This window comes from Mustelus asterias, chromosome 19 (genome assembly GCF_964213995.1).
Source record: "Mustelus asterias chromosome 19, sMusAst1.hap1.1, whole genome shotgun sequence".
NCBI classification, from domain to species: domain Eukaryota; kingdom Metazoa; phylum Chordata; class Chondrichthyes; order Carcharhiniformes; family Triakidae; genus Mustelus; species Mustelus asterias.
In genome coordinates, this window is record NC_135819.1 from 4,114,581 (window position 1) to 4,139,076 (window position 24,496).

Here is a 24,496-nt window from a genome sequence, read left to right on the forward strand (position 1 = left end):
ACTTGGAAATATATCAGCCTTTCCTTCACAGTCGCTGGATCAAAATCCTGGAATTCCCTCTCTAACGATATTGTGGGTCAACCCACAGAACAAGGACTGCAGCGATTCAAGAAGGCAGCTCACCACCACCTTCTCAAAGGGCAACTAGGGATGGGCAATAAATGCTGGCCAGCCAGCGACGCCCATGTCCCACGAATGAATAAAAAAAAATCATGGACATGAGAGATCCTCGCACTGTTGTACCTAAGCTCCAGGTGGTCAAGGTCTACAAAGATATCTATAAAGACATGCCCACGTGGGCTGGTGTATCACATACTGTGAGCGCAGTCTATTACAGTGGCCCCAAATGTTGGATTTTGGGTTCGAAGGCTGGGGGGAAGTGGGTGTTATGACAGGCAGTCCAGAAATAACGAGGAAGCTGCTGGATGTGGAGAAGTGCTGGGCGGAAGGCTTGCTCGGTGCACCAGCATCAGGTCTAAGACTTTGTTAAAAAAAAACCAGTCCTCCTCACCCCTTATAGCCCTGTGATCCATCCATGCAAACCCATGGCTCCTCATACCCTCCATGCCCATCTACCCACCCTTCTGGCCCTTTATAGCCCCATGCCAATTTAGTTCTTACTTATGCCAGCCCATGATCCTCACCCACCATACCTGGCACTTACACCCTCCATGCCAACTCACCCAGTATCCACCATTGGGCAGACACAGGGCCCGGAGATTAAATAGAATAAAGATCTAAGTGTATATTGCAAACTTGATTTTGAAAAAGAAACTTTTGTTAATAAAACCATTCACTACATTTACTTTCCTTCAACTACATAGTCCCTTTCATTCAAGTACTTAGTCCTTTATAAAAACAAACATTGGAATTCGTAGTTCTACTTTGAGAGTCTATAACTATTCGCAGCTGTCAATCAGCAGGCACTCCACTGTGATAATGTAAGACTGTGAAATCAGTCATGCAGCACTAATCCAGTAATGACAACCCTAAGGTTTATGTCAACAGTGAAATAGCAAGCAATTTTTAAAAAAACACTCTACACATTTTTTCCCCAAATATTTAAAGCACAGGTGTTTTAAATGTCTTAACAGCTTGACAGTTGCTTTTGCCACTTTTGACAGGTCTCTTAATAGTTCCAATGAGTTTATGCACTTTTAATGCACCTTCATGGCAACGTTTAACAATTCCAAAGAGCATCCTTCTTCACCCAAAAGGTGTCCCTGAACCATATACAATGTTGGTAAATGTGAGGTCATCCATTTTGGAGGAATAACAGCAAAATGGACTATTATTTAAATGGTAAAAAATTGCAGCATGCTGCTGTGCAGGGGGACCTGGGTGTCCTTGTGTAAGAATTGCAAAAAGTTGGTTTGCAGGTGCAGCAGGTAATTAAGAAGGCAAATAGAATTTTTTTTCCTTCTTTGCTTGAGGGATGGAGTTTAAAAACAAGGAGGTTATGTTGCAGCTGTATAAGGTGCTGGTGAGGCCACACCAGGAGTACTGTGTATGGTTTTGGTCTCCTTACTTGAGAAAGGATATACTGGCACTGGAGGGGGTGCAAAGGAGATTCACTAGGTTGATTTCAGAGTTGACTTATGAGGAGAGGCTGAGTAGACTGGGACGATACTCATTGGAATTCAGAAGAATGAGGGGAGATCTCATAGAAACATATAAGGTTATGAAGGGAATAGATAAGATAGAAGCAGGGAGGTTGTTTCCACTGGCAGGTGAAACTAGAACTAGGGGGCATGGCCTCAAAATAAGGGGGAGCAGATTTAGGACTGAGTTGAGGAGGAACTTCTTCACCCAAAGGGTTGTGAATCTGTGGAATTCCCTGCCCAGTGAAGCAGTTGAGGCTACCTCATTGAATGTTTTTAAGGCAAAGATAGATAGATTTTTGAACAGTAAAGGAATTAAGGGTTATGGTGAGCGGGCGGGTAAGTGGAGCTGAGTCTACAAAAAGATCAGCCGTGATCTTATTGAATGGCGGAGCAGGCTCGAGGGGCCAGATGGCCTAGTCCTGCTCCTAGTTCTTATGTTCACCTCTCCAAAACGGTATGCCATCTCTCCAAAAGACTCCACAAAACTTAGAGCTGCTTCTACCAGCACACATTGTGTTCCACTGCCGGCTAGCGAAAATCAAACATAACTAGAGGCAGTTGCTGTTTCATATGGGCAACTGCCTCCGCAAAATGCAAATGTCCAAATCTTGACCCGGCCCCCATTTCCGCCCCCGGGGAAAATGCTGGGTATTTGTGGATGGAACTTCTGGATTTCAATCTATTCTGTCATTTTCACAACTCTCTCGTTACGAAAATCTAGGCCACTCTTTTTTGGAGGTTTGCACCAACAAGGGTGTGTCAGTATGGACAGGAGGGCCCTGTGGGAGTATCGCGATATTTTGGTCTTTATTCATTTGTGGAACATGGGCGTCGCTGGCTGGCCAGCATTTATTGCCCATCCCTAGTTGCCCTTGAATTGAGTAGCTTGCGAGGCCATTTCAGAGGGCACTTGAGAGTCAACCACATTGCTGTGGCTCTAGAGTCACATGTAGGTCAGACTGGCTAAGGATAGCAGATTTTCTTCCCTAAAAAGTGGCATTAGTGAACCACATGCATTTTTCTGACAATCGACAATGGTTTCATGGTCATCAGTAGATTCTTAACTCCAGATATTTTCTATTGAATTCAAGTTCTGCCGTGGTGCAGGATATTTGCATTGAGGTCAATATTTGTTTGGATATGAGTTAGTAAGTTTGCAGATGACACCAAGATTGGTGGCATAGTGGACAGTGAAGAAGGTTATCTCCAATTGCAACAGGATCTTGATCAATTGGATCAGTGGGCTGACAAACGGCAGATGGAGTTTAATTTAGATAAATGCAAGGTGATGCATTTTGGTAGATTGAATCAGGGCAGGACAATCAGGGCAGGACTTACTCAGTTAATGGTAGGGCATTGGGGAGAGTTACAGAACAAAGAGATCTGGGGGAACATGTTCATAGTTCCTTGAAAGTGGAGTCACAGGTGGACAGAGTGGTGAAAAAGGCATTCAGCATGCTTGGTTTCATTGGTCAGAACATTGAATACAGGAGTTGGGACGTCTTGTTGAAGTTGTACAAGACATTGGTAAGGCCACACTTGGAATACTGTGTACAGTTCTGATCACCCTATTATAGAAAGAGTGCAGAAGAGATTTATCAGAATGCTACTGGGACTTGATGGCTTGAGTTATAAGGGGAGGTTTGATAGACTGGGACTTTTTTCTCTGGAGCATAGAAGGCTGATCTTATAGAGGTCTATAAAATAATGAGGGGCATAGATCAGCTAGATAGTCAATATCTTTTCCCAAAGGTAGGGGAGTCTAAAACTAGAGGGCATAAATATAAGCTGAGAGGGGAGAGATACTAAAGTGTCCAGAGGGGCAATTTTTTCACACAGAGGGTGGAACAAGTTGTCAGAAGTAGTAGTAGAGGCAGGTACAATTTTGTCTTTTAAAAAGCGTTTAGACAGTTACATGGGTAAGATTGGTATAGCGGGATATGGGCCAAATGCGGGCAACTGGGAGTAGCTTAGGGGTTTAAAAATAAAGGGCGGCATGGACAAGTTGGGCCGAAGGGCCTGCTTCTATGCTGTAAACCTCCGTGACTCTATGAGGTTCCTCACAGTTGAAGAGCTTATTCTTCAGGCTCTACATGAACAAAGGCCACTTGGCTCGAGACTTGTACAGAGAACTGTATTGAAAGGCAGGAGGATCTCTGACACCCACCCATCGGTCCCTCTGAAGAATCATTCAGCAGCTACTGTGTGGGAGTCCAGCTGCCTTTAGTCTCAAAGAATAGGGACATTATTACAACCAGATGCCAAATGTAAATTGCAAGCTTGTTGACTATGTATCTAGACAGCCAGCAAAGCTTTATCTGTAGATGTTGTTTATAATGCAGTCAATAAACAAGAGGGAGAGTTTTACACTGCATCAGCCAACTTCCCATTGCATCAGTCAGTTAGAAATTTGATTGTGCTTTTTATCATTTGTTCTTGGGATATGAAGCTCAGGGTGGGTGTACCTACACCACCTGAACTGCAGCGGTTCAAGAAGGCAGCTCACCATCTCCTTCTCAAGGACAATTAAGGGCATTTTTTGAGGAAGGACAATTAGGGACTTTTCATAGCATCCCTCCAGTGTAGAAGGCGGCCATTCAGCCCACTGCTTCTGCACCGACCACAATCCCACCCAGACCCAATTCCCACAACCCCACATTCTTTTGATTTGATTTATTGTCACATGTATTGGGATGCAGTGAAAAGTATTGTTTCTTGCGCACTATACAAAGCATACCATTCATAGAGTGCATAGGGGAGAAGGAAAGGAGAGGGCGCAGAATGTAGTGTTACAGTCATAGCTAGGGTGTAGAGAAAGATCAACTTAATATAAGGTAGAATCATTCAAAAGTCCAATGGCAGCAGGTCGGTTGGTGTGTGATCTCAGACTTTTGTATCTTTTTCCCAAAGGAAGAAGGTGGAAGACAGTATGTCCGGGGTGCGTGGGGCCCTTGATTATGCTGGTTGCTTTCCCGAGGCAGCAGGAAGTGTAGACGGAGTCAATGGATGGGAGGCTGGGTTGCGCGATGGACTGGGCTGCATTCACAATCCTTTGTAGTTTCCTGCAGTCTTGGTCAGAGCAGGAGGCATTATCAAGGACGGACAATCATTGCTGCCTTGCCAATGATGCGCACATCCCAAGAACAAAAGAAGGTGAAAAATAAAGCTCTGGTACCAGTTAGAGGGAGGAGGGGAGCGGGGGGAGAAAGACCAGAGCAAGAGGACTGAAGTGTATGGGAAGAGACAGAGGTCTGATCCGAAGGCAAGAATATTAATTCAATGTTCCCAACATGTCCTGGCAGTCACAAACTGAATCAGACACCAATTTAAAAATCCTGGTGCACAGTGGTGCATTCAATTGCCGGCTTGGGTTATCGTCTGTGTGGAATTTGCACATTCTCCCCGTGTCTCGTGGGTCTCCTCCCACAGTCTGAAAGACGTGCTGGCTGGGTGCATTGACCCGAACAGGCGCCAGACTGGGGAATTTCACAGTAACTTAATTGCAGTGTTAATGTAAAATCCCTACAGTGCAAAAGGAGGCCATTCGGTCCATCAAGTCTGCACCAACCACAATCCCACCCAGACCCTATTCCCATATTTACCGTTAATCCCCTGACACTAGGGTCAATTTAGCATGGCCAATCAACCTAACTCACACAACTTTGGACTGTGGGAGGAAACCGGAGCACGCGGAGGAAACCCACGCAGACACGGGGAGAATGTGGAGACTCTGCACAGATGGTGACCTGAGGCCGGAATTGAACCCGGGTCCCTGGTGCTGTGAGGCAGCAGTGCTAACCACTGTGCCAGCATGCCGCCCCGAATGTAAGCCTTACTTGTGACTAATGAATAAACTTTGACATTAATTAACTAGCACGAACGAAAGCCCTTTCCACTCATCCCACAACATTAAAAACACTGCCAATCAAGGCTTTTAATGTGTTTGTACCAGAGATATGATCAACCAGGGAGTCACTCAGAGCAGACTCCGGCTTTAAGTGTCCTGGCAGCCAGTGAGTAGGCAACAAAAAGACCATTATACAGTGAGAGGCCAACAGCTGGAATCAATAAGCATCAGGGACCTGGGTAGACATGAGAATGGCACTTACTGGAGAAAGAAGAAAAACAGGAGGCGGCACGAATGGGGCTGTGTTCATCTGTCAGCTGGCCAGGAAATTGGGATTGATTCCCTGTCTGTTCCAGCTCTGAGCTGAGGGGAAAGATGCATGGTTCAAGGCTCAGTTGTATTGTCACTCTGATGAACAGCCCTTCCACGAGTTTGTGTATTCCCTCTGATCATCACTGCTGCTTCCCTCTGCCTCCCTAGCAGTAGAGACACAAATAGGAATGAAAATATGGCTGTGGGGAATGGGCAGGGGCACTGTGGAGTGGAGGGATTCGTAATCTTAGTTTCTACTCTTAGGGGATTGGGTGTAACCTTCTAGAACCTTCAACATGCCTCACTTATATCACTATAAACACACTGATACATCGCATTCCCACCGTCACTGTAACACTCTCTGATATACCCCACACCCCTCTCTGTAACATTCTGATATATTCCATCCCCCTCACTGTAACACTCTCTGATATACCCACAACCCTCACTGTAACACTCTCTGATATACCCACACCCCTCACTGTAACACTCTCTGATATACCCACAACCCTCACTGTAACACTCTCTGATATACCCACAGCCCTCACTGTAACACTCTCTGATATACCCACAACCCTCACTGTAACACTCTGATATATCCCACACCCCTCACTGTAACACTGATATACCCCCCACCCCCCACTGTAACACTCTGATATACCTCACACCCCTCATTGTGACACTCACTGATATATCCCATACCCTTCACTGCAACATTCTGACATACCCTACACCCCTCGCTGTAACACTGATGTACCCCACACCCCTCACTGTAACACTCAGATATAGCCCACACCCCTCGCTGTAACACTGATATACCCCAAACCGCTCTCTGTAACACTCTCTGATATACTCCACACCCCTCACTGTAACACTCTGATATACCCACAGCCCTCACTGTAACACTCTCTGATATACCCACAACCCTCACTGTAACACTGATATACCCCACACCCCTCACTGTAACACTCTCTGATATACCCCACACCCCTCACTGTAACACTGATATACCCCACACCCCTCACTGTAACACTCTCTGATATACCCCACACCCCTCACTGTAACACTGATATACCCCACACCCCTCACTGTAACACTCTCTGATATACCCCCCACTGTAACACTCTCTGATATACCCCACACCCCTCACTGTAACACTGATATACCCCACACCCCTCACTGCAACACTTTCTGATGTACCCCACACCCCTCACTGTAACACTCTCTGATATACCCCACACCCCTCACTGTAACGCTCTCTGATATACCCCACACCCCCTCACTGTAACACTCTCTGATATACCCCACACTCCCTCACTGTAACGCTCTCTGATATACCCCACACCCCTCACTGTAACGCTCTCTGATATACCCCACACCCCTCACTGTAACGCTCTCTGATATACCCCACACCCTCACTGTAACACTCTGATATACCCCACACCCCTCACTGGAACACTCTCCGATATACCCCACACCCCCTCACTGGAACACTCTCCGATATACCCCACACCCCCTCACTGGAACACTCTCCGATATACCCCACACCCCCTCACTGTAACGCTCTCTGATATACCCCACACCCCTCACTGTAACACTCTCTGATATACCCCACACCCCTCACTGTAACACTCTCTGATATACCCCACACCCCTCACTGTAACACTCTCTGATATACCCCACATTCCTCATTATAAGATGCGCTGACATTATCGCACTGATGGTGGGATCTTGCAGTGCATGTTTCAGCTGCCGTATTTCTTTTGTTATAAAAGTGACTAAACTTCCATAGTATTTTGTTGGATGTGAAACATTTTGAGATGGATCTGATCGTTGTAAAAATCGCTATTTAAATGCAAGCCTTTCCTCCTTCTCTTCTGTTGGCAATTCACTCCTTCTCACTCCTGCTGCACAGAATCCCATGGCCTCAACAAGCCCCAATGTATTGAAGGAATTGCAGACTATATGTGGAGATTGAATCCATCCGGATAATGTAAAGATAATAAATAGAAAGTCTTTGCGGAGGGTCTGTGCTCGAGGTAGGTGTGGAATGCTTCTCGGCCCTTGCTTTCCAAACTTCCATATTATCCTTGGCTTGGCTGTCCACCACCCTGCATCCTCACTGGATTTATCGGAATGTTCCGACTACAGTCAAATCTCTCAATAACAATCACTCCCTCACTCGAAATAACTGAACCGGTTATCAGTTTCTGCGCAGATTGGACCCATTCCACCATAAACCAGGATAGAATTGCAACAAGGGTTCGGTGGGGGACCTGAATAGGAAGAGGCTTGGAAGAAAGAAACATAAGAACATAAGAAATAGGAGCAGGAGTAGGCCATCCAGCCCCTCGAGCCTGCCCCGCCATTCAATAAGATCATGGCTGATCTGAGGTGGATCAGTTCCACTTACCCGCCTGATCCCCATAACCCCTAATTCCCTTACCGATCAGGAATCCATCTATCCGTGATTTAAACATATTCAACGAGGTAGCCTGCACCACCTCAGTGGGCAGAGAATTCCAGAAATTCACCACCCTCTGAGAGAAGAAGTTCCTCCTCAACTCTGTCCTAAACTGACCCCCCTTTATTTTGAGGTTGTGCCCTCTAGTTCTAGCTTCCTTTTTAAGTGGAAAGAATCTCTCCACCTCTACCCTATCCAGCCCCTTCATTATCTAGAAATCATACAAACATTATCTTATAGGTCTCTATAAGATCCCCCCTCAGCCTTCTAAATTCCAACGAGTACAAACCCAATCTGCTCAGTCTCTCCTCATAATCAACACCCCTCATCTCTGGTATCAACCTGGTGAACCTTCTCTGCACTCCCTCCAAGGCCAATATATCCTTCCGCAAATAAGGGGACCAATACTGCACACAGTATTCCAGCTGCAGCCTCACCAATGCCCTGTACAGATGCAGTTGCGATATAGGCCAACATCCCATTTGCCTTCTTGATCACCTGTTGCACCTGCAGACTGGGTTTTTGCGTCTCATGCACAAGGACCCCAGGTCCCTTTGCACAGTAGCATGTTGTAATTTTTTTCCATTTAGATAATAATTCAATTTGCTATTATTTCCTCCAAAGTGAATAACCTCGCATTTGTCAATGTTATACTCCATCTGCCAGATCCTCGCCCAGCCTGTCCAAATCTCTCTGCAGACCTTCTACGCCCTCCACATGATTCACTTTTCCACTTATCTTTGTGTCGTCTGCAAACTTTGTTACCCTACACTCAGTCCCCTCCTCCAGATCGTCTATATAAATGGTAAATAGTTGAGGCCCCAGTGCCGATCCCTGCGTTTCTATCGCACCCCTCACAACCTCAGATCACACCAAAGAGGCTTGCGTCCAATGAGATACTTCTGAAGCATCGTCACTATTATAATCCAGGAATTCCAGTGGCAGTTTGTGGAAAGCTCCCAGGAACAGCAGTTCATAGAATTCATACAATCCTTACCGTACAGAAGGACCATTTGGCCCATCAAGTCTGTACCGACCACAATTCCACCTAGGCCCTATCCCCGTAATCCAACACATTTACCCCACTAATCCCCCTGACACGACAGTCAATTTAGCATGGCCAATCCACCTAACCTGCACATCTTTGGACACTAAGGGGCAATTTAGCAAAGAACAAAGAAAATTACAGCACAGGAACAGGCCCTTCGGCCCTCCAAGCCTGCACCGACCATGTTGCCCGACTGAACTGAAACCCCCTACCCTTCTGGGGACTATATCCCTCTTTTCCCATCCTATTCATGTATTTGTCCAGACGCCCAAATTCACTCTTGTATCTGCTTCCACTACCTCCCCGGCAGCGAGTTCCAGGCACCCACCACCCTCTGTGTCAAAAACCTGCCTTGTACATCTCCTTTAAACCTTGCCCCTCGCACCTTAAACCTATGGCCCCTAGTAATTGACTCTTCCACCTTGGGAAAAATCTTCTGACTATCCACTCTGTCTGTGCCCCTCATAATCTTGTAGACTTCTATCAGGTCGCCCCTCAACCTCCGTAGTTCCAGTGAGAACAAACCAAGTTTCTCCAACCTCTCCTCATAGCTAATGCCCTCCATACCAGGCAACATCCTGGTAAATCTTTTCTGTACCCTCTCTAAAGCCTCCACATCCTTCAGGTAGTGTGGCGACCAGAATTGAACACTATATTCCAAGTGCAGCCTGACTAAGGTTCTATAAAGCTGCAACATGAAATCCTGAAATTTAGCGTGGCAAATCGACCTAACCTGCAGATCTTTGGGACTGTGAGAGGAAACAGGAGCAGCCAGAAGAAGCCCACGCAGACACGGGGAGAACATGACCCGAGGCTGGAATCGAACCCAGGTCCCTGGTGCTCTGAGGCAGCAGTGCTAACCACTGTGCCACAATGCCGCAAAGTGACCAGATTATCTATCTTTCTTAGTGCTACTGTTTGAGGGGTAATTATTGACCATGGATATCTCGCCTAATCTTCTTTGAAGTAGTGCCGTGGATCTTTTGCATCCAACTGAGAGGACCGGGGCCTTGTTTTGAAGGGAAACGTGCAGTCTAATTTGACTTCCTCATTACACTACTGTACTCTCCATCAGGCTGTTTAAACAAGCTCACTAGGTTCCCAGCCTAGAGTCTGTGACGACAAAGCATGTAATGATTTAAAGCAGGTCCCACAATAATTTCACTATAATGTCTGCCATTTCAAGTAACGCTTCATTACAAGCAGAGATAGCTTTGTCCTGGATGCATTGCAGGGCAGCGCTGAGGGGGTGCAGCGCTGCCGGGGGTGCAGCGCTGCCGGAGGTGCCAACTTTCAGGTAAGATGTTATGCTGAGCACTCTCTGAGGCGGATGTAAAATTGAACATAGAATCATCGAATCCCTACGTTGCAGAAGGAGGCCATTCGGCCTATCGAGTCTGCACCGACTCTCTGATAGAGCATCCCATCCAGGTCCTAGCCACGTATTAACCCCACATATTAACCCCGCAAAACCTCCGAACCTACACATCTTTGGACACTAAGAGGCAATTTAGCATGGCCAATCCATCTAACCCGCACATCTTTGGACTGTGGGAGGAAACCGGAGCACCCGGAGAAAACTCACGCAGTCACTGGGAGAACATGCATTCCGGAATTTTCCCACTCTGCCCCACCACAGGAATCGGAGCGGGTGAGGGGCGGGCAATGGGAAGGTCTGTTGACCTTGGGCTGGATATTGCGGTTTCGGGACGAGCGAGGCCGTAAAGTCCCGCCTGCAAACTCCACACAGTCACCCAAAGCCAAGATTGAACCTGGTACTTGGAGCTGTGAGGCAGCAGCGCTAACCACTGTGCCACCGTGCCGTCCCAAAGGTGCCAGAGCGCCATTTTGAAGACAAGTAGGGGAGTTGATAAAATCAACGGCACAGAGATAGGCCCTTCGACCCAAACTGGTCCATGCCAACCAAAATGCCCATCCAAGCTAACCCCATTTGCCTGCAATTGGCCCATATCCCTCTAAACCTTTCCTATCCATGTATCTGTCCAAAGGCCTTTTAAATGTTGTCAATGTCCCTGCCTCAACCACTTCCTCCAGCAGCTTATTCCACATACGTACCACCCTCTGTGTAAAAAAGTTGCTCCTCAGGTTCCCATTAATTCTTTCCCCTCTTAACTTAAACCTATGCCCTCTAGCTCTTGATTCCCCAACCCTGGGAAAAAAGACTGCGTGCATTCCCCCTATTCATGCCTCTCATGATCTTATACATCTCCATAAGATCACTCCTCTGTCTCCTACGCTCCAAAGAAAAAAGTCCTAACCTGTCCAGTCTTTCCCTATAACTCAGTCCCTTGAGTCCTGGCAACATCCTTGTAAATCTCTTCTGCACTCTCTGCAGTTTAATAACATCTTTCCTGTTGCAAGGTGATCAAAACTGAACACAATACTCCTGGTGCGGCCTCACCAATGTTCACCCGGCTGTCTTGGCCAATACTTAGAATCATCGAATCCCTACGTTGCAGAAGGAGGCATATTGTCTCAACTGACAATCACTCAAACAGGTCAGCATTGCATTGCTGTTTGTGGGAGCTTGCTTGCACAAATTGATCGCTGCATTACAACAGCAGTGACACTTCATCGGTACTTCATTGGGTGTGAAACGCTTTGGGACATGCTGAGGATTTGGGAGGCGCAATATAAATGCAAGTCTTTCTTTCTGTAACGCAGAGGAATAACTTATTGGGAGCACTACTCAGCGAGCGGGCTATTACAGAGCGAGGGACAGGATACAGCTGCTGCCTCAGCTGGTAGCCCACTTGTTTCTGATGTAGAATATTGTGCTACGAAAAGCTGTACGGGCAACAGACGCTCTCGGATAAGACCTCAGCGCAGTACTGAGGAGGCATTGCACTGTCAACAGGCTGCTCTTTCAGTGAGATGTTCGTCCAACTGAGGGTGTAAAAGATTCAACAGCCCTGCCAAAAGACGGCAGAGGATTCTGTGCATGTCCAAGATTCAATCAAAAACAGATTGCGGCTGCATGGGATCTTGCTGTGTTCAAATTAGCTGCTTTCCCTGTTAACAGAACAGTCATTGCACTTTGAAAGGAGTGATCCATCAGTATAACACTTTGGGACATTATATAAATGCAGCAACTTTATTTATTTAAATAGAGAAGCAGCAAGTTAATGAGGGGACAAGCAAGTGGAGAAAGGCACGTTACAGACTAGGCATTTATAGAATCATAAAATCCCTACAGTGCAGGGGAGGCCATTTGGCCCATCACGTCTGCCCCAAATCTCCACAGAGCATATTAGCCAGGCCCTATCCCTATAACTCCACGCAATAACCCCACTGATCCACCTAACCTAGACATCTTGGGACACTAAGGGGCAATTTAGCATGGCCAATCCACCTAACCCGCACATCTTTGGAGTGTAGAAGGAAACCGGAGCACCCGGAGGAAACCCACTCAGAAATGGGGAAAATGTGGAAACTCCACACAGACCAAGGTCGGCATTGCACCCAGGTCCCTGGCGCTGTGAGGCAGCAGTGCTAACCCCTGTGCCACCATGCAGAGACTGGCATTTATAGAAACAAGAGAGGAATTTTTGACCAATTGTCACTCTCACACACACACAGTCACACACACACACTCACACTCTCTCTCACACTCTCTCTCGCACCCTCTCTCGCACCCTCTCTCACACCCTCTCTCACACCCTCTCTCACACTCTCTCTCACACACCCTCTCACACAACCTCTCACACACCCTCTCACACACCCTCTCACACACCCTCTCACACACCCTCTCACACACAGTTGAAGAGAGGAATGTCGACCAATTGTCACCTCAGTATTTATACACGTGACAATCTCCCGCAAACTTATTTAACCCTTTTTCCTTCAGCTGGAAATAGCCACTTCCCTGGATCATAGAATCCCTACAGTGCAGAAGGAGGCCATTCAGCCCATTGAGTCTGCACCGACAACAATTCACCCAGGCCCTGTCCCCATAACTCTATTTATTTACCCTGCTAATCCCTCTGACACTAAGGGTCAATTTAGCATAGCCAATCCACCTTAACCCACACATCTTTGGACTGTGGGAGGAAACCGGAGCACCCGGAGGAAACCCAGGCAGACACAGGGAGAACGTGCAAACTCCAGACAGACAGTGACCCGAGGCCGGAATTGCACCCAGGTCCCTGGCACTGTGAGGCAGCAGTGCTAACCCCTGTGCCACCCATCATCTCTGAAAGAAGACAGGGTTTGAATTGCTGTCTTTTCCAATCCATTTAATGGCGTTAAAACAAACTCAATGGCGAACAGGAGGCGGCAGGTTTCCCAACGTACAGAGTGAATCTGCATCCACTCTGCATCCAGCATGGCCAGGGCAGGAAGCAGCTCAGTGCATAACTGATAGAATACCTTTCACAACTTCAGGTGGTCCCAAGGTGCTTTACCATTAATGAAGAACTTCATGAAACACTATCGAAATGTTGGAAACGCAGCAGGCAATTTTCAACAACAAGCTCTCACAAAAAAGCAATAAAATTAGTGACCAGATCATCTGCCCTATAGATATTGGATGAGGGATGAATGTTGGCCAGAACACCAGGAGAACTCCCCTGTTCACCCTCAAAATAGTGTCTCAGAATCTTTTACACCCACCCTGAGGGGTAAAAGATCCAGTGTGTTAATGGGGGCGGCACGGTAGCACAGTGGTTAGCACTGCTGCTTCACAATGCCAGGGACCCAGGTTCAATTCCCGGCTTGGGTCACTGTCTGTGTGGAGTTTGCACATTCTCCCCATGTCTGCGTGGGTTTCCTCCGGGTGCTCCGGTTTCCTCCCACATTCTGAAAGACGTGCTGGTTAGGCACATTGGCCATGCTGGCTGTGCAGCACTCCCTCACTGAGGTGTTAGTCCTGACTTAGTTCTCAAGATCCTGAAGTGAGAATTGGATTTTCTGAATCTTAGAGAGGCATGGCTGACAGACACACAGTTTACTCCGCACTCCCTGGTAGCTCAGTGCACCATCCAGTGTGTTAACGGGGGTGGCACAGTGGTTAGCACCGCTGCCTCACAGTACTGGGGACCCGGGTTCGGTTCCCAGCTTGGGTCACTGTCTGTGCGGAGTCTGCACGTTCTCCCCGTGTCTGCGTGGGTTTCCTCCGGGTGCTCCGGTTTCCTCCCACAGTCCGAAAGGCTTGCTGGTTAGGCGCATTGGCCGTGCTAAATTCTTCCTCAGTGTAACCCGAACAGGCGCCGGAGTGTGGCGACTAGGGGATTTTCACAGTAACTTCATTGCAATGTGACTAATAAAGAAACGTTAATGAACCATCTTTCTTCTGAGGCAGTCCCTCGAGGATGACTTGCTCCCACTCTGGCTTGAGGGCTTCTGAGATGGGCCGATAAGTCCAATGTGCAATTTGCAGTCTCTGCCACAGGTGGGGCAGGGGGTGTTTGAAGGGATGGGTGGATGGGATGTTCGGAGGTTTATCTGCTCCCTCCGACACCTTGACTTTCTCCGCATGTTCCCATCATAGTCTCTCGATGCGTTCGGTGTCTTCCCAGATGAACCTTCTCCATGTTGACTGGTCACAGGCCGGGGTCTCCCATGAGTCGTCGGGGGTGTTTGACCTCTTCAGGGATGCTTTGAGGACATCCTGAAGCATTTCTGCCCCCCTCTCAGGAGTCTCCTGCCACGACTTACAGCAGTAGTTTTGGGAATCACTTATTTACAATTTGTTCTTTGACATGTTCCCCATACTCTGGAGACCCGGGTTCGAATCCCGCCACGGCAGACGGTGGAATTTGGATTCAATAAAAATGAAAATCTAGAATTAAGAATCTACTGATGACCATGAAACCATTATTGGTTCTTGTAAAAAGCCATCTGGTTCACTAATGTCCTTCAGGGAAGGAAATCTGCCATCTTTACCCAGTCTGGCCTACAGGTGACTCGAGAGCCACAGCAATGTGGTTGACTCTTAACTGCCCTCTGAACAAGGCAACTAGGGATGGACAATAAATACTGGCCAGCCAGCGACACCCATGCCCCACGGATAAAAAAAAAGTCTGTAATTTGCTTTCAAGAATGGAGTTGGAAGGGATTTAAAAGTACATCTATGCATGCTGACTTCAAAATACAGTAGTTGCATTTGTAACTTTAATTTGTTTTATAGAAATACTAAATGCATTATTTATTCTGTACTGTATGCCTTTAGACATTTTAGAGTTCTTAATAAATAACGGAAAAAATACTGAAGAACAGCAACACTTAAGAAAGAAAAAGAATTCATCTTTCAGTGGAGCTGCTTTTGAGTGATTCATGTCTCAACGCTGAGTATGTTGGCTTGGAAGAGGACATTGTGGTTGGACCACCTTTCTTGCCACTGGAGTTGGAGGATCTTGTGAAGGCAGAGCTGGTGATACTTCTCTTGTGCAGAGGGGCCTGCTGTCGGTGGTCCAAGTCTCTGAAGCATACAGGAGAGTGGGGAATTATTGCCATTCGGCCCCTCAAGCTTGCTCCAACATTCAATAAGATTATGGCTAATCTTCCACCTCAGCTCTACGTTCCTGTTCTATCCCCATATGCCTTGTTTCCTTTGATGTCCAAAATTCTATCCATCTCCGTCTTGACTATTTTCAATGAGTCAGTATGCACAGCTCTCAGAGGTAGAGAATTCCAAAGATCATAACTGCTGAGTTTTTTAAAAAGATCATTTTACGGGGAGTGGGCATCGCTGGCAAGATCATACATTTATTGCCCTTCTCCAAATACCCTCGAAAAGATGGTGGTGAGCTGCCTTCCTGAACCACTGTGTTGTAGGTGCACCCACAGCGCTGTAAAGGAGGGAGTTCCAGGATTTTGACCCAGTGACAGTGAAGGAATGGCAATATTGTTCCAAGTCTGGATGGTGTGGGGCTTGAAAGGGAACTTGCAGGGGGTGGCATTCCCATGCATCTGCTGCCCTTGACTTTCTATGTGGCACAAGTCATAGGTTTAGAAGGTGCTGTTGAAGGGGACGACATGGGTGAAGAAATTTCTCCTCTTCTGTCAATATGGCCGACCCCTAACCCTGAAACTGTGAACGCCCTTGCCCTAGACCCTCCACGTGGAGATGCCGGCGTTGGACTGGGGTGGGCACAGTAAGAAGTCTCACAACACCAGGTTAAAGTCCAACAGGTTTATTTGGTAGCACAAGCCACAAGTTTTCAGAGCGCTGCCCCTTCATCAGGTGAGTGGGAGTTCTGTTCACAAACAGGGCATATAAAGACACAAACTCAATTTACAAAATAATGGTTGGAATGCAAGTCTTTATAGGTAATCAAGTCTTAAAGGTACAGACAATGTGAGTGGAGAGAGGGTTAAGCACAGGTTAAACACCTGTTGGGGAATGCTTCAGCGGTCACGGGCATTCGGCCTCTGATCTTCGGGTAAGCGTTCTCCAAGGCGGCCTTCACGACACACGACAGCGCAGAGTCGCTGAGCAGAGACTGATAGCCAAGTTCCGCACACACGAGGACGGCCTCAACTGGGTTCTTAGGTTCGTGTCACACTATCTGTAACGCCCACAACTTGCCTGGGCTTGCAAAATCTCACTAACTAGTGGGCTCGCCAACATTAAGGTTGGAATAGTGTAGGTTAGATGGGCTTTAGATTGGTTTCACAGGTCGGCGCAACATCGAGGGCCGAAGGGCCTGTACTGCACTGTAATGTTCTATGTTCTAACTGTCCTGGCTGAAGACAATACACATCTCTTTAACATGTGCTTAACCCTCTCTCCACTCACATTGTCTGTACCTTTAAGACTTGGTTACCTGTAAAGACTCGCATTCCAACCATTATTTTGTAAATTGAGTTTGTGTCTTTATATGCCCTGTTTGTGAACAGAACTCCCACTCACCTGATGAAGGGGCAGCGCTCCAAAGACTTGTGGCTTGTGCTACCAAATAAACCTGTTGGACTTTAACCTGGTGTTGCGAGACTTCTTACTGTGCTAGACCCTCCAACCAGGGAAGCAGCTCAGCACGGACCCCGGCAAACCCGCCAAGAATTTTATAGCTTTGAATGAGATTGCCTCTCATCCTTCCAAACTTTATGGGAATACAGACGAATGAAGTGTATCACAGCTGCTGTGTACTTAACTTTCCCTCTGTCAATCCACCAGTCACTAACACCTTGCAAGCTACAACCAGACCTGTTTACTAGCACACAGCGTACTTTTACCTCACTTAACCCCACTCATTAACACTCCCACCAGCAAAATGAATGCACATCAGGGAGGTCACAGTACGTTTACAGGAATTACTGCTTAATGATAGAAAAGAGTGTGCAGTCAGATAGAGGGAGCGAGAATAGCATCGGTGTTGCTGGAGAGGGCGTGAGCACAATTGGAGGAAAGAATCTGAAGAGGGGAAAACACAGAAGAAGAAACTATATAGAATGTGAAACACGATATCAGGTCCATGCTGATGTTTATGCTTGACACAATTCTGGACCCACCCCCCTGCACTTCACCCTATCAGCAAAACCTTCCAGTCCTTTCTGCCTCACGTGTTTATCTAGCTTCTCTTGAACTGCGTCTACTCACCTTAACTTGTGGGAATGAGTTTGACATTCTCCCCAATTCTTTGGGTAAAGAAGTTTCTCCTGAATTCCCAATTGGATTAACTGATGACTATTTTCTGTCCCCCCCCTCCCCTGGTTTTCTCTCCAAAGATGTGCAGGTTAGGTGGATTGGTCATTCTAAATTGCCCCTCGGTGTCAGGGGACCAGCACGGTAAATATGTGGGGTTACGGGATTAGGGCCTGGGTGGGATTATTTTCGGTGCAGGCTCGATGGGCTGAATCATAGAATCCCTACAGTGCAGAAGGAGGCCATTCAGGCCATCGAGTCTGCACCAACCACAATCCCACCCAGGCCCTATCCCCTTAACCCCACTTATTTACCCTGTGAATCCCTCTGACACTCGGCCAATCCACCGAACCCGCACATCTGAATGGCCTCCATCTGCACTGTAGGGATCCTATGATTCTAAGTGGAAGTATCTTCTCCATATCCACCCCTCTGCTTGTGAGGCCCAACATTGATCTCATTGCTCAGATGGAAGCCAGCGCAGCATTGGCTTGACAAGGCTCGAGGACCAGGTCCCAATCGATCCTCTGGCTTACCTGTTCAGACATATAGTTTATGTCCAGTGTCAAAAGCTCAGAAACAGGCCAACCCCAAAATCTATTCCAGGACATTTGAAAGGGAACATTATTCTGAGGGACCTTTGGTGGAATTCCCTCCCCCCTTCTCAATTATTCGACCAAGATCAGGACAATTAATTTTGTCACCTTCTTATCCCCCAATGCTGGCTGGGATACAGCTCCACGGCAACATGGCTATCCTCAGGTACCTCACCACAGTTGGTGAATGGTGAATGAGAGCAGGATAACTGACCATCATTACCCGTCCCAAATCACATCCGCTCCCAATGTCCAGACTGCGTGCACCCTTTGAACTAAAGTTTAAAGTTTATTTATTAGTGTCACAAGTAGGCTTACATTAACATTGCAATGAAGTTACTGTGAAAATCCCCCAGTCACCACACTCCTGTTCAGGTACACTGAGGGAAAGTTTAGCACGGCCAATGCACCTAACCAGCACGTCTTTGGACTGTGGGAGGAAACCGGAGCACCCGGAGGAAACCCACGCAGACATAGGGGAGAACGTGCAAACTCCACACTGACAGTGACCCAAGCCGGGAATCGAACCCAGGTCCCTGGCGCTGTGAAGCAGCAGTGCTAACCACTGTGCCACCGTGCCGCCACGAACTGTGGTTAGGGCTGATCTGATGTTCTTCCACACCGTTCCCCAGGGGCACTGAGGCCAATTGCAGTGCCTCAAATTCAGCCCAGACTAACTAGATACGAGGTGGGAAAGGGAATTCTCTCAGAAGTCCCCTCACACAACATATGGAGTTAGGTCACAGCAACAGGGACCCAGGTTCGCTTTCCAGCTCAGGTCACTGTCTGTGCAGAGTTTGCACATTCTCCTCGTGTCTGCGTGGGTTTCCTCTGGGTGCTCCGGTTTCCTCCCACAGTCCAAAGATGTGCGGGTTAGATTGATTGGCTATGCTAAATTGCCCCTTAGTGGCAGGGGGACTAGCAGGGTAAATACGTGGGGCTACGGGGATAGGAGCTGGGTAGGGTCGTGGTCAATGCAGACCCGATGGGCTGAATGGCCTCCTTCTGCACTGTAGGGATTCTATGATCAGCACAGCCACATTGTCTAGTAGAACAGGCACGAGGGGCTAAATGGTCTACAAATCTTTCCAGTAGTTGATACCACCTAACTTGGAGTTGAAATGGGATCAGAGGGCATCTGGGCCATGTAGCCTAGACCCCATTGCCAGCTACTGAGGCAGCAGCATAGTGGTACTGTCACTGGACTAGTAATTCAAAGGTCCAGACTCTCAGGACACGGGTTCAAATCCCACCTTGGAAGCCAGTGGAATTTAAATTCAATTAACTGGAAATAAAAAGCTAGTCTCAGTAGTGGTGACCATGAAACGATCATTGATGGTCGTAAAGACGCATCTGGTTCACTGATGTCTTTGAGGAAAGGAATTCTGCTGACCTACTTGTGACTACAGACACACAACAATATACTTGACTTTTAATTGTTCTCCGGAGTAATTAGGGATGGGCAATAAATGTTGGCCTTGTTATAGCGATACCCACATTCCATAAATGATTTTTTTTTAAAAATCTCTCCTCGGTGTCCCTGCTTAGAAAGAAATAAACTGCATCTGTATAACAAAGGAAAATACAGCACAGGAACAGGCCCTTCGGCCCTCCAACCCTGCGCCGCATTTTATATGATCTCAGGATGTCCCAAGGCATTCTGCAGCCTTTGAAGTATAGTCTGTGCTGTAAAGTAGGAACCAAGGCAGCCAATTTGCGCACAGCAAGCTCCCACAAACAGCAATGTAGCAACAGCCAGATAATAGCCAGGGTCGAGAGCTTCAAGTTTTTAGGTGCCCAGATCACCAACAACTTCCCCCACGCCGACACTATCGTTAAGAAAGACCACCAATGCCTCTACCTTCTCAGAAGACTAGGGAAATTTGGCATGTCAGCTACGACTCCCGCCAACTTTTACAGAGGCATCATAGAAAGTATTCTTTCTGGTTGTATCACAGCTTGGTCTGGCTCCTGCTCTGCCCAAGACCGCAACGAACTACAAAAGGTTGTGAATGTAGCCCAATCCATCACACAAACCAGCCTCCCATCCATTGACTCTGTCTACACTTTCCGCTGCCTCGGCAAAGCAGCCAGCATAATTAAGGACCCCACACACCCCGGACATTCTCTCTTCCACCGTCTTCCATTGGGTAAAAGATATAAAAGTCTGAGGTCACGTACCAACCGACTCAAGAACAGCTTCTTCCCTGCTGCCATCAGACTTTTGAATGGACCTACCTTGCATTAAGTTGATCTTTCTCTACACCCTAGCTATGACTGTAACACTACATTCTGCACTCTCTCCTTTCCTTCTCTATGAACAGTATGCTTTGTCTGTATAGTGCGCAAGAAACAATACTTTTCACTGTATATAATACATGTGACAATAATAAATCAAATCAAATCAAATCTCTTTATAAAGTGAAGCCTTGAGGGACATATATTTTGGCCAGGTCACTGGGGATGGGAGAACCCTCCCCTGCTCTTCGCAGATAGGGAACGTTTGTTAAACGTTTCATTTGAAAGCAGAAGCTGACTGAGAGCAACATTCCTATGTTGCAGAGTAGAAGAGTACTCTGTGTCATTTACATTAGCTGACATTAGGGGGTCTGTGGCCCTTACTAAAACTATTGCTTTTCCATTAAGTTCAAACAAAGACCAACTTTCTCGTGTGGGCACACCAAAACTTGAGACAAAACCAAAACAAATACAGTTTTTTGGAAGCTGATGATAGGCCAGGCCAGGGCGGCACAGTGGTTAGCACCGCTGCCTCACAGCGCCAGGGACCCGGGTTCGATTCTCAGCTTGGGTTATCGTCTGCATGTTCTCCTTGTGTCTGCGTGGGTTTGCTCCGGGGTGCTCTGATTTCCTCCTTCTTCCGTTGGGAAAAAGATACAAAAGTCTGAGGTCACGTACCAACTGACTCAAGAACAGCTTCTTCCCTGCTGCTGTCAGACTTTTGAATGGACCTATCTCGCATTAAGTTGATCTTTCTCTACACCCTAGCTATGACCATAACACTACATTCTGCACTCTCTCCTTTCCTTCTCTATGAACGGTATGTTTTGTCTGTTTAGCACGCAAGAAACAATACTTTTCACTGTATGCTACTACATGTGACAATAATAAATCAAATCAAAGTCAAATCAAAATCCCACAGTCCGAAAGACGTGCTGGTTAGGTGCATTAGCCATGCTAAATTCTCCCTCGGTGTGCGCCGGAGTGTGGCGACTAGAGGATTTTCACAGCAAGTTAATTGCAGTGTTAATGTACAGTAAGAAGTCTCACAACGCCAGGTTAAAGTCCAACAGGTTTATTTGGAATCACGAGCTTTCAGAGCGCTGCTCACTCATCAGGTGATGAAGGGGCAGCGTTCCGAGAGCTCATGATTCCAAATAAACCTGTTGGACTTTAACCTGGCGTTGTGAGACTTCTTCCTGTGCCCACCCCAGTCCAAAGCCGGCATCTCCACATCAGCCTTAATGTAAGCCTACTTGTGATACTAGTAAATAAGTAAACTTTAATTTCTGATTTTCGAAGCAGCAAAATAACTGCAAAATAATGCAGCGCTTGTAATGTGAGGTCGGGCGTTGCCAGGTCTGGCTGGAATAGCCCGGAGGTTTTATCACATGACCCCACATGGCACACATACTCCAGTCATTATCTGCTGGACAAGCCCAACCTTACGGAGCCCCCGTCTTCATTGGACAGCGAACAGCCTCTTTGTCATTAACCAATGGGGTGATCTGTGACTGTTGTCAGACAGCCTTCCGCTCCACAGTCCCCAGTATGTTTACAACTGATTTTTAAAAAATGTTTGAAATATTCTTCATTGCTCCTCAGTGATTTTTTTTCCTCCTCTGTCCTGCTCGCAGTCTTGCCCTGGAGATTAATCTACAATTCCTGGAACCTTCGGAGCAATCTTGGAGAGCCGGCCAGCCAACGCCAGGTCATGGATAACACACTCCACGCTTTCTCCAGTTCTGGGAGAAGTGGGCAGCACGGGGGCACAGTGGTTAGCACTGCTGCCTCACAGCGCCAGGGACCCAGGCTTGATTTCAGGCTTGGGTCACTGTCTGTGCGGAGTTTGCACGTTCTCTCCGTGTCTGCGTGGGTTTCCTCCCACAGTCCAAAGATGCGTGGGTTAGGTTGATTGGCCGTGATAAACTGACCCTAGTTTCAGGGGGACTAGCAGAGTAAATATGTGGGGTTACTGGGATAGGGTGGGACTGTTGTTGGTGCAGGCTCAATGTGCCAAATGGCCTCTTTCTGTACTGTAGGGATTCTATTCTATGACTCTAAATCAAATGCCAGTAATGACATTTTCCGAAACAGAAATCTTGAGTTTTCGTTTCTTATACGAACCACAAACAGGAAGTTTTGGCTCTCCTTCCCTCCCCCCCCCCAGTCACATCTCTCCCTGTGTAGGGAAACCACAATCTGGTCTATATCGGTGAATATCCTCGAGTTACACTCTGGAGGTTTCACTGTGATGTCATGGGGTTCAGAATCGCACCAGTACAGAATGATAAACTCACTGGTATAACTCTCAATTCTCCCTCACCCTCACATAACCTCAACAGATGTGAGGCAATCATTGGCTGAACCCATTAATCCTGTTCTGAACAAAAGAGGCAGTACAAGACTCCTGTTGACCTGGTAAAGGCCCAAACCTGATCTCTTATTGTATTCTGTGAGAGTTGATCGCAGAGGTGATGGAGTGTCGTGCAGGTACCGACTCTCATTAGGGTATCACAGAATACCTACAATGCAGAAGGAGGCCATTCAGCCCATCGAGTCTCCACTGACTCTCCGACCAAGCATCTTACCCAGGCCCTATCCCCATAACCCCGTGCATTTACCATGGCCAGTCCACCTAACTTGCACATCTTTGGAGTGTGGGAGGAAACTGGAGCAACCGCAAGAAACCCACGCAGTGCCACAGGCACCAAATCTCACTGGGTAGAGTGTCGCGGGCACTGACTCTCACTGGGTAGAGTGTCGCGGGCACTGACTCTCACTGGGTAGAGTGTCGCGGGCACTGACTCTCACTGGGTAGAGTGTCGCGGGCACTAACTCTCACTGGGTAGAGTGTCGCGGGCACTGACTCTCACTGGGTAGAGTGTCGCGGGCACTGACTCTCACTGGGTAGAGTGTCGCGGGCACTGACTCTCACTGGGTAGAGTGTCGCGGGCACTGACTCTCACTGGGTAGAGTGTCGCGGGCACTGACTCTCACTGGGTAGAGTGTCGCGGGCATTCACTCTTGCCGGGATGCATGTCTATTACTGCTCACTCTCATTGCAGTAGAGTTACATGGATACGGACTCTCACTGGAATACAGCACTACATGTAATTGCTGCTGTCTCTCCCTACTATTCACTCTGTATATGTGAGTCTCGAAAGTGTCCAACCACTAGACCAGCAGAAACCACCAAATTTAAGTTTACTTATTAGTGTCACAAGTAGGCTTACATTAACACTGTAATGAAGTTACTGTGAAAATCCCCCAGTCGCCACACTCCAGCGCCTGTTCGGGTAACACTGAGGGAGAATTTAGCACGGCCAATGCACCCGAACCAACACGCCTTTCAGACTGTGGGAGGAAACCCACGCAGACACGGGGAGAATGTGTAGACTCCACACATTGAACATTGACCTGGGAGTGAAGCTGATCCACTGGCCTGTTCACCTCAGCATCACGGCAGGAAGGAAAGGGGGGTGGGGGGCGGGGCGCTGTTGTATGTGCTAAACATGACGAATTCCAATTCGATCAATTATGAGTGATCATTCAATCCTAACAAAGGACAAGGTTTTACCAGGTTTGATTCCTACAAGGTATAAGAAAGCCAGATTGCATCACTAGTCTCCAGAGATGTTAAGCAGAAGAGACACGCTCTCTTGCTGTTGGAATTCAGTAAGGAGCATTGTCAACGCTGACGCCCACAGCCTCTAATTATTACTTCCTGCAGCGTCAGTAATTATAACGTTCTCAAGTGTGACACAGTCCCCAGCCCTAAT

The 24,496-nt window shown here is 47.4% G+C and overlaps 1 protein-coding gene across 7 annotated transcripts in view; it reads right to left on the reverse strand.

The window, feature by feature from the left end:
• kank2 (KN motif and ankyrin repeat domains 2) overlaps positions 1-24,496 on the reverse strand; it is a 154,772-nt gene that overhangs the window by 83,490 nt on the left and 46,786 nt on the right. Inside the window, exon 1 of one of the 7 annotated variants that reach the window (XM_078234909.1) lies at positions 5,714-5,890. The exons of the other annotated variants lie outside the window; for them this stretch is intronic. The gene's annotated coding sequence lies outside the window, so the exon portion shown is untranslated. Of the gene's footprint in view, positions 1-5,713; positions 5,891-24,496 lie in introns of those variants that run through there. 7 annotated transcript variants of the gene reach the window in all.